Source organism: Wolffia australiana, chromosome 8 (genome assembly GCF_029677425.1).
Source record: "Wolffia australiana isolate 7733 chromosome 8, ASM2967742v1".
NCBI classification, from domain to species: Eukaryota; Viridiplantae; Streptophyta; class Magnoliopsida; order Alismatales; family Araceae; genus Wolffia; species Wolffia australiana.
This window is the reverse complement of record NC_135842.1, coordinates 8,435,792-8,447,798: the sequence shown is the minus strand read 5'-3', so window position 1 is coordinate 8,447,798 and position 12,007 is coordinate 8,435,792.

Genomic DNA, 12,007 nt, shown 5'->3' with positions numbered 1-12,007 from the left:
GTGGGGGAACACACTCCAAAGGCATGCAGGTGCAGGGACAAGGAGGGCCGGTGCGGTGCCGGTGCAATGGAGAGGGCGCGGGGCGCGCGGCGGTTGGAGATTCTTGGAGCAAATTTCAAGATTGATCCAAGAAGGTGCTTCTTGGAAAGTCATTCACCCCAAGAAGTGAATTCTAGGGAAGATGATCAGACGACTTTGACCAAGAAAACAGCAAGCAGGGGGCAAGCACAAAAGCAACCGAAAGCAGGCTTCTTTGTAGGCCAGGAAGTTCTTGGAATGACGATTTCTTGCAGTCGCTCCAAGAGAGGGGATGATGGCGAGGTGGGATCGTCGATGTGCAGTTGTTCCATGGAGTGATCTCCACGAGGTGAATCTGGCAACGTGCAGGTGAAACTCCCACAATCTCTATCTAGAAAGCGGTAAAATATAACTCCCAAAGGGGAGGAAGGCGGGAGCCCAAGATGAAGAAACTTCAACTCAAATTTTCAAAATGACCTCCAAGGCTTTCTTGGGTATGCCGTTCCTTTATATAGGGGTGGGAGGATGCCCAAATGGGCCGAATGAAGGGAAACCATCTCATGATGAGAGATTTCCCTTAAACGTACATCAAAGAAAATAACACAAAACAACAATGGACAAGGCCCAAACACGAAAGCCCATCCAACAATTCAGAAAATCAAAGTGCATAGAAATAAAAACGAACGCTCATGACACATATCTAGGCGGTGTACTTGAAACCACGGTTGCGAGCATCAACTCGAGCTGCACGGTGAGGTTGTTGGAATCTTGTGGCATGGCTAGTGCGATGGTCCCCCATAAACAGTTCTCAAGCCAATCATAATGGTCTGGACTTTCAAAAAACTGGCATCAGATACGCCACATGGTGGGTTGCTTGATGACACATTTGTTTATAGGAGATTATGCCCTGTAAAATGTAAGATATTCTTCCAGATGTTATTTTCATAAATATCAAGCTCCTAGTAAAATTTATCATTCCACATAACCCTCAGATGCATGGAAAAGGTGAAACCAATATTCTCCTAGTGTTGATCAGAATATCAACAATTGTAACCTGGATGTTCCTTTACTAATGAAAATGAATTATTCAGAATCCATTGTATGGGACACACAATTTCTTAAAATATATGATTATACTTCTAGCCTCAATGCTCATGTGTCATGTAGCTCTGAATTTGGTCTGAGTAGTACCTCTAATACTTGAGGGGAATAATTTTTTGTGCAGACCTGGATTTGCTCCACCAAAATACATGATTCTTCTCACCCAATCTAGTGTCCTACACTTGTGATTAGTCCCTTTTGGATAAGTGATCCTGGGTTTTGTTCTGCCAACCCAACTACATCCTGATACTATAGTGGATTACCATGCAGAAGTCTATAACCTTTGTCATGAATATTAGAGTTTGATAAAGGGGTATGTGTTGGTCTCTTCTTTATAGGTACATCATAGATACTATACCTTAAAAAATGATTACTGAAATAATCATGAATTAGTATCTTATAAATCTCACATGTTGTGTGTGGATGCTATTCCATGTTGAACATCACACAGTCAAATTTACAAACAAAATGTACTCATCATAGAAATTTAGAGTAATCAATGTTAAATCCATCAAGATTCTTCTAGATTTAACGCACCATCAGACATAAGACATTAAGATTTTTCAAATTTTAAATCAAATAAAACATTCTAGAATAATGCAAAACAATGAAAAATAAAATTCATATTTCCATGAAAAATTAAAAATTATATTTGAAAATTATAAAATATTATAAGAAAATTAGTGAAGTTTAAAAAAGAACACTAAATTATTCCATTTAAAAAATTAAATACATTTAAATAAAATTAGTTGACTTTAAGTATTCAATTTAATATGTTTATTTTATATTTTTTCTGGTTTTCCAGAATTATTTCATGATATATTTTTCCTTCAAAAGTTTTTCTTTTATTTATTATGAAACAAATAAATTTTTAGGTTGCTTAATTGTATATAGAAATCAATCAATACCTAAGCTGTGGGTACTTTTGGTGGTGAATGGGAGGTTTAGATTCAAACCCGGACCCAGCTCACAATAAAACCAGCTTTTATGTTTCAATCAGATTCAGCCAGCTTGATCAGGTTAACTTAATCTACTTGGGTCCTGATCAGATGAACTAATCAAACTAGGTCAGAAGACCACATCGATCAGGCCAGGTTGGATAGGTTTGGGTAACTTATCAAGTAAAATCAAATTTTCTGTGAAACTGACTCACCTACTGACTTGACTAAATGTAAGAAGGACAACGAGTTTTATTTAGGAAAAAAGGTCATCAAATCTATTGTTATGAATCTATAAAAATAATTATGCCCGACTATTAATCAACTTTGTTCATGTCACATATATACAAGTGATTCTTATGCATAACACCCAAAAACTCATTGTTGATAATTGTTGTTTTGCACTATGACCTATAAGTCACTCCGTAGGAGACTACAACCAGTCTTGGCTCAAGTGCATCAAGAAGTCAACAAAGATAATTGTGTAGTCAAGATGGGATTAGGCAACTCTAGTAGATTAATCGTTTGCCCAGTGCGATGTAAATATCATAGGTGTTTCTGATGATTTCCTCATGCATAAGTTATTAAGTTTATTAGGCCATTAAATTAAGTAAGTAGGTTGATAAATGGGCCATAGGCGACGAACATATATGTGGCAGACAATTATGATAAGATCAAAATACAAAGATCACTAGTCTTCAAGCAAGTGTTCTAAATATCTCTATTTGAAGGATACTTGAGAAGGATGTCAAAGTATCCTAATAGAATATCACAATCTAGCCTCATCATATGATGAGTATGGGCGGTCTCGTAGCCATTATTGTAAAGACACTGAGGATAGATAGTGGGTGCTCTTTAGAGGAAACAGTTCACTGAATTGATCAGTAAGAATCCCTTAATGGTACTATACCAAAATGTTAATTAGGGCACTATGGTCGGATAGAGCACGAATTCCTTCCGAAAAAAATAATGTCACTAATGTCAAAGCAACTGGACTAGGGCGTACAACTCGCAATCATAGTTATTGTATCTAGGCCTCATTTCATTCAATTTTTCGCTGAAGTATTCAACTGGGTGTCTGTCCTGGCTAAGGACGCCACCAATACCTAAGCCCAAAGCGTCGCAAGCGACTTCTAACGCCTTGTTCAAGTTGGGTAGTCGTGATGTAACACAACGTGCTCAGGTCATCATGTTGCACCACTAGAGTAGCTATGACGAGCGGAATGCGAAGTAATAAAAGTGCAAGCAAATTTAAAAAGGGGAAAATTAAACGAGGAAACACAGTGGCCAGTGATGTGGGGCAAGGAGCAGGGGCGACACCGGGGAATGTCGAGCCGTGTCCAGACTCCCAATGATCCGAGAGACCAGTTCGAAGATCGATGGGAATGGGAGATGAGTCACCATCCGGTGGCGTCTGTACCGTTGCTGTCAGCTAACTAACCTGTTACCGTCAGGGAATATCCTATCACGAGACGATGGCTACTCCTATATAATCATCAAAGGAATCTCTCACGGTAGAGGAGTAGTCAAAACACGGCACTGAACAAAGTAATCATACTGCAATTGACTTAGGGGGTGGGGGGAGTTGAACCTGAGGAGTCAAGACTGCAGGACCGAGAGGTGACAGGGCGTCCGGAAGGGCGAGATGCAGGGCTAGGGTCCTGGCTGCTCAGGTGCTGGACTAGAGGAGTGGTGGCGGCAATGATGGTCGGCGACCTCCTTGGTGGCAGATGTCAACGAATGGAGAAGGAGCAGCGAGTGTAATTAAGATTTACTATCTTTTCCAAACCATTTCTAATTAGCTATATAACCCAAAAACAAAATTCAAACTGAATTATGTTCTTGGGTAAAATAAATGAGGAACACTAGTGATAGGTGTTGATTTGGAGCTTAATGATTTAAACAATTTAATAAAAAGTAATGCTGAATTCTAAGAATCTAAGATCAAATAAACACATTGTCAATCAAGTTAGGACATTATTTAGCAATTCTTATCAAGAGTTGCTAACTAATTATAAATCTGTTAAATCTGAGTAAAAAATATATATCTGTTAAATCTAGAGTGCTAATCCCTAATCTGATAAAATTTGAATTTCCCTATCGCCTCCCTAGGGTTGGACCCCTTACTTAAGCTCTAAGGGATAAATAAATTGCATTGATCAAGTTCAGGAAACCCGTAAAATAACAACTTATAAACACATATTTTTGAACTTATCACTAGGTACCATATCAACCTACGTCCACCATACATAAATGAACATGTATTCGTTCGGCCTGATAGTTAGACGTCGTTGTCGAACAACCAGGGACGACCCAATGTAATATTGTCGATCTTCAAAGGCTGGACATCGCATAGCACCCGTTCGTCATAGGTGCTCTTCTTCAACGGCAAGTGGCACTATGATCGTACCGGAAGGGTCGAAGTGTCAATCCATGATACACAATAAGGAGTAGGGTGTGGTGCCAACGTAAGGCCGAGCTTGGCCGTGGTATCTTCAGAGACTGCATTGATGAAGCTCCACTATCGATAATCAACTTGCACATACGCCCACTGATCATTATGTAGACATAAAAGATTGATGTGTGCTGCACAAGATCGTCGGAGTTAGACAATGAGTGTGTCCGCAGAAGTGGTAAGTTGACCGCCGGAGTAGGAGTTCGTGTTGGGGTAACACTAGGCGTCACTGACTATGGTCGAGATTGGGATGCCCGGGTTGTTGGTGCTGACATCGACAAAGTCCTATCTAGTGGCGCTGGTGAAGCAATTGAAGTAGGTCTCGGTGCTCTGGAGATGTCATGATGCGTAGTAGTCTGTTGAATTCCGAAATTCACTATCGCTGAAATGGGCGATGGGGCGCGGGGGTAATCTGGATGTACCCTAATGGTTCCTCATGGACCTTGTCTTCGTGGCACTCGCCTGGATAGACATCTATCTCTACGCCATCCTTGTGTGGTGGATCAATCAGGTTCCCACTAACGTCCATATAAAGTAGGGATGGACAGTCAGGCTGTCGGTGTCCAAATCCCTTGCACATGAAACACTATAGCTGCTCGCGGTTCGTTGTTGGGACTCGAGTGGTCGAGATGATGGATGAGGCAGCTGGGATTGTGGTACTTGTGTCGGTGGAGGAGCCCCTATTGGCAATCAAGTAGTAGAGGATGACCTAGCAGTCTGAGTTGTGGTGGTGGACGGAGTGCGAATCGTCAGGCCATCGTCGAAGGTGTATCCTTGATGGAGAACTCATTGCTCTCCACTATACTATATGTCTAGTCTACTGATGTTGGATTCTGTTCCAACATCTTAGCTCCTAGCTCTGGAAAAAGTTTGTGCACAAAGAGTGAAATCTGAATATGAGGGCTATCGACGAAGCGCCAGTGCATACGGTATTCTCCAAAGTCCTCAATGTAATCATTAAGTTTGCGCCTGCCCTACTTGAGATCCATCCACTTTAGGAGTCGTGTCATGTAGATTTTAGGGATATACTTATCCTTAAGTTTTCTCGAATCATGGTTCAGACACTCTTCTGAATGATGGTTCGATGGGCCTCTCGTGTACAATCTCTATCATCATCATGATAGTGATGACGAGCTGGCTAATGTCGACATACATCTTGTGGCCCGTACGGATCTAAGGGTTCTAATGTCAGGTGGGAGCTGGGACATGGTGGACCTGATGATAGTCCAGTGGTGTAGGAGGTCCTGGTGGCACATCGACGATCCTCAGCGCTCGAGACGCCGGCTCTGTATACTGGTCGTACTGGATGGGAGCTGCATATGGTACGTAGGCTGGGGGAGCAGCCGGAGGTCCAGCGAGTGGCACCGAGGTGATATAGGGATCATGCGGTGCGTAGGTCGGTGACATCGCGTAGGTTGGCGCCTATGCGTAGGTCGACACTGCGATGTACGTCCGCTGTATTGCAGTCGTGGGTGCACTAGGTGCCCCGTAGTAGCTCTGGGGGTCGTATGGAGGTGCATGGATCGGTGAGGGTCCATACGTTGTCGGATTCGCTTGGGGCGTCGGCTGGCAATAGGGCTCCTCTCGTGCCATTAGGTGGTCATGTGGGTATGACGGTACATAGTCACCATGCGTCGGATACTAAGTCGGGGCTGGCTTGTAAGGTCGGCCCTCATAATCGTGAGGTAGTCCTTATGGTCGATATCCGGCCGCGGTGAGTGCCTCCGCCCTGGGGGGGAATCGCAGCTTTAGGTAGTGTTGTGGGCGCTCCTGATAGTAGTATTCGCCCTTGTTGCATCGCGAAGGATGGTATCGGCCGGCCGTTGGCTGTCGCCGCTGCTGTTGTCCCCATGGCATATGGTGTGGCTGATAGGGGCGTGACGGTGGCTCATATGGTTGAGATGGCACGTTAGAAGGCGACTAAACCGCTGAGCTATTTTTAATTGGCACTTTCTCGGGTCGCAGAGCGACGTCATCAGATTGTGATGGCAAGTAGTGAGTGTTAGGCACCGGTGTAGGCACCGTGGGTACTGCCATTTTCCCCAGGTCTTCAAACCGTGGCGGGGTCTTCGTCATCGGCGGCTTGCTAGTGTGAGTAGGGTGCCTAGATGAGGACTCCCTACGGGCGTGAGTAGATGACTCGACCTCAACGAAGTCAGGTGACGCGACCTAAGGAAGTGCTAAAATGGGATCTTCCGTGAGAAGATCCAGAAATTTAAGATCAAACAGTGGATCCTCGCCATGTGATGCACCATTCACGACGGACCATAATTACCCGTGCGTTTGAACCTTCCATGGCCAGTTATCTTGTTCTCTAGGGTTTTCTATCCAGGATGATGCAATGACGAGTTATATGGATGTATGCACGTGCAATGAATTTTGAGAGATGAATGCGTGCAAGTCATGCAAAAATGAGAGAAATAAGTAAATAATTTTTTAAAAAAATAATTATATATATAGGACCGACGATGCTAAGCACGGAGGTTAGCGAAACCTGGCTGTGATACCAATTTGATGTAATACGATGACCGGGTCGTTCGAATCGTGTTACACAACAAAAGATCGTTTGCAAAACACAAAAGGAGGATGCAAAATGATGACTATAGATATCTCAAACAATTCTGATCATTTTCCAACCAGGAATTCATCGGCGAAATGGTTCTGATCTCAAACTGATGACAACAATAGATATCTCACGATTAGGGACACCATAGAATCTTCTGTCGGCAGCGCTTTGCGAGAGATGGCCCATAGGAAAAGAGTCAGCACAATAGGCAAACTTCAGATTTGGCAGTAATGCATTCAAAAGGCAGCTTCGTAGATCGGCAACCTGTTTGTCTTGGCGTCGAGGATACTCGTTCCAGTCAACACAGGCAGCGGTCACATGCAATGCGATACAACGAGATGGAACTATTAGGGCACTTCAATGGATCGCATGGGACTGGCGATTGCACATTCTGACCTGAGTATGAAGCAACAAAGTAAATCGGTTGGCAGGCTGAGGTTCTTTAAAAAGTGTGTTTGCCTAAGAAGCAAGATCCACTTCGATGAACCCAAGAACAGATTCTTTCAATAGCGCTCTTTTATTCCACGGATGACGGTAGAGAACAAACTGAGAATCCAAGGATGGGAACTTCCAGAGAACCAAGGAAGGAAACGACTCTTTCAGAAAATGCTTTCTTCATCCGCAGCAAAACTTCAATGGGAGAACATCAATCGGCCACTCTTTGTCTTCTCCAACTAGAGGACAGAAAACCCAAAAAATGTGATCTTCTACTTTTAGGAACAAGCAGAACAATAACTGCCAACAAAAAAAAGAAACGAGATATGGATTCTTCAAAATTCAACAAGTCTGCCTCCCATGTCCACCCCTCCTCCTCCTTATAGAGAGGGAGCGACAGTTGTGGGACGCCCAATTGGGCCCCTTTTTAAGGAGAAAGCCTATTGGGCTTCCCCTTACAAGGGATCTTTAGGGGAAGAAGAAGCCCAATATGGATTTCCTCCCCCTAAAGATAGCAACTAATCATAATTAAAAATAAAAAACACACGTGGGAGGTCGATACTCACGCAGGAGGGCCTCCCAGCAATCCAAAGATAATGAAAAAGAAAAGAACACAAAACTGACATGGCACGCTCCAAGACGACGTGAATGCTGCTTCAAACCTGATAGTGGAAGTGTCGGTTCTTCACAATGGCTCGAACTCCGCGACGTGGATGGTGACGGGTTGGGGCTTGATCGATAGGATGGTCCTTCATCTGTGCATCAAAAAAGTTAACGAAGATTATTGAGTGGTCAAGATGGGATAGTCCATCCTCGGTATAAGAGGTGACAACTCAAGGAAGACGATGCGATGAAGTCCTTGGCCAAGGTAGTAAAATATCAGAGAAGAGTTCTTCGATGATTTCCAAATGCACCAGTACTAACTTGGATGACCGTTTAGGGTTTGATAGTTGACCATACCCTAAGGCATCCTACAAGCGTCAAGTGGATGAGGGACTACGCATGCACGGTAACCGATGATGAACATGTTCCAAGACTAAGACGATACACATTCCTTTGTATCTTCTTGAGCACAAGGTGTAGCTTGGCATTCCACGTGTTGGAGACTCAACCTATCGATTAGGTTAAATCTATCAAATATTAATTAAAGGTCATTAGGCCGCTCAAGTCATTAACTAGACTGATACATGGGCCTAGATGATCACACGCAAATAGTCTTTGGATGTCGAATGATATACTCCTTTAGGGGGGTTTAGGGGAAGGCTCTAAACAAAATTAACCTGGGCCAGAATGGTTTAGGGGCCTTTCCCTTCTTCTCCCTTATCCCCATTGCTCCTCTCCATTCTAGCTGTGATTTGGACGGTGTAATAACTATGGAGGTTGAATGGAGTACGTCAAGGTGAAGGAGGAGATTTGATGTGTCTAGGATCGCGTGGATACATCTAGAGGCTACACACATAAGCAGCTCAACTCATTTTGCTCGAGGATCCAATACATAACAAATGCAATATGTGCACAGGTGCTTCATTTCATGGTGTTTTCAATGTGTTACGATTCATTAAAGTCTTGTGCTGTGGACTGTTTTGAGTTATTCATCCAGATCAAGGCCTCTAAAACCCAATAGTGGTATCAAATGCATAAGATTTTAACTGAGGGTTACTCAATTTTAGGAGCTTTTATGAAAAATTTTGGAGAGTATAACTAGGCTCTTGTACCAACTTTTGGTGTCCATTAAAGCTAAACTTGGACACCTTATGTTTTTCTCTTCATCTCTCAAAAGCATGCCTTCTAGTGACATTAGATGGTAAGGATATCCTCTTGTAATTTGATCAGAACTCTTCTATGGAATGATAAGGATATCCAACATCTTTAAAATCATGTGGATATGTCTAGAGGTAAGACATGTTAACAAATTTAATAGGCTCATCTAAGGAACCCAAGGTCACATGATCATCTGATAACTTGGTTTTAATCCAGCATGGTTTGTCTTTAATATCTTCCTCTATGACGAATTTATTTGGGATCATCAATAAATCCTATAAAATGCCACCTACCCTTTGGAAATTAATGAAAGAAGCCTTACTTTCAATCTCATGTTTATACATTGTTGAGGAAAACTGCATTAGATCTTCAAATTCAATGCAAATTCTCATTTGTAGTGGAATTTCCATAATTAATTGAGAATAATCATTTATATCTACTTTGTATACTTCACACCAATTCCGTGAAATATGAATACTTTCCATTGAAAAATATTTTATGTATAGGGATAGGACTTACTGACAACCACTATAGTTTTTCCAATAGTTACATGCTTGATCCATGACTAGACAGCTAATATTCTGAATTTTTGACCTACAAGTTTTTTCATGATTAAAAAAACATATTCCACAATGGGTTAAATGTCCATGCCTCAAACTATTCATGATCTGACTTAATGATCTAATTTTCATGTAAGTATTTTTGTACCCAAATATAAATCTTACTATCTATTTATTTTATTTTGTGTCACTTTATATGTGCATGTTAAAACTATCCTGCATATTACCTATCTAATAACTTCCGAAAAATTAAATTTTATAGTCACTTACACTTTATACATCCCTTTATTTTTCATGCTGTATTTTTAAAAATTATTTCTATTTTGACATAATTTTAATCTACTATAATAAAATGTTTTGAGATTGCACAAACCTTAAACCCACAATATGGATCTTCATAGTAAGCATCCTAACCCACAGAGTTTGAAACCCCATTTTCCTAAGATTTATATGTTGGTCAAAACTTTGATGCACATATTTATGAAGATGGCAAATACAAATAAATATCTCTCCACACTCTCCCTATATATATATATATATATATATCTTTCACTCTCTGTTTATTTGTATATCTTTTCTCTCTATTTCTTTGTATATCTTTATCTCTCTTTCCTCTCTCTCCCACACACACACCCACAAAAGATAAATTTATTTCAGGGGTAATATTTTTTATTAAGGTTAAATAGTTATAAAATAAATTTCCAAAACTCCTTAAAAACCAAATACCAATTACAATGTGGGTAACAGGTGGAACCATGGTGAGGACGATGTATTAATATGATTTATAATATCAATGAACAAGTACAATAATATAAGTGGAAGAAGATAACAAAGAAGAAAGAAGATAGGTGATCAAACGATAGTAAATCTATTCTCATCTACCAATATCTTCAAGATCAGAAAATAGATTATGATATAAGATATCCAGGAAAACTAATTTTTTTTATTTATAATGTGAGCAAAATCAATCTAGTGATTCTTCAAAAATAATCATTCGTAAAAGAGCATTTACATTTCCCCCAGCCGGGAATTTTGCACTGAAGAAGATGAATGAAATTAATATGGAATAAACTAGACAAAATACAAGTTCAGACATTGGATGACTTATTTCCTGATGTCCATTTATATTGGAGGTGAGTACAAAAAATGGCTTTTTGTGTTCCAAGCCTTCTTGTTTTAGATCCTAAAGTATGGATGAGTAGAGGGAAGAAACAAAATTCTACCCTTCAAATTTAAGCAAAAACATCTTTCGAGATCATTAGACATCATGAATGGACGTGATGGAGGACCATCTCGAGGACGACGCCACGATGACGAAGAACCATCTCGAGGATGACGCGACGGGATGTCGTCAGCCACGCCGAGCAGCTCGCGGCGCTTCGCCACCCGGGTTTAAGTACCCCCGCGTAAGAACTTTTATCTTTTTACTTATGCTCATTTTCATGTGTGTTTGTATTTTTGGATTCGTGGACTGGGCCAATGTTGTTGGGCCCCGTCCTCGTCATTTTTACTTTTTATGTTTGTATTTTGAATTTGTAAGGGAGGCCGAACCACGTCTCGCGACGGTTCGTCCTCTCCCACGTTCACTTGGCACCCATCCTCACTATATAAGGATGGCATGCCCAAGAACACCTTGGAGTCATTGTTGAAAAGTTTATTCACAATTCGTCTCCCCTATCGTGAGAGTAGTGTAGGGGTTTGGCTAGCCCCACCCCACGTTGAGATCACTCCGTGGGTAGAGCCCACGTCTCCCGTCGAGATCACTCCGAGGAGATGTGTTAAAGCGCGCCGTCGAGATCATTCGGTGCGAGAAAGAGTTTCAAGCCGCCGCCATCAAGAATCGAAAGAGGCCTTTGTCGAGATTACTCCGGGGTCTTGGGAGATTCAGAAGCGTCGCCGACACGCCATCAACCGGAAATCTGGTCCGTCGAGGGAGCAGGCCCCAGATTCGTTAAGAACTCCTCTTTCTTGGAGGGTTCTTGGTTGTTACAGTTCAAGAAAGCCATTTCTTGGTACCTTTTCCACCCTTCCACCATTTCTTGATCGCCCCCCTTTCCCCATCGGTTCTTGATTCCCAACCGCCTCGTCTTGCCTTGCTTGATCGCCTACCCTCCTTTCTCCCATCGTTTCTTGATTCCCAACCGCCTCGTCTTGCCTTTCTTGATCGTTCACC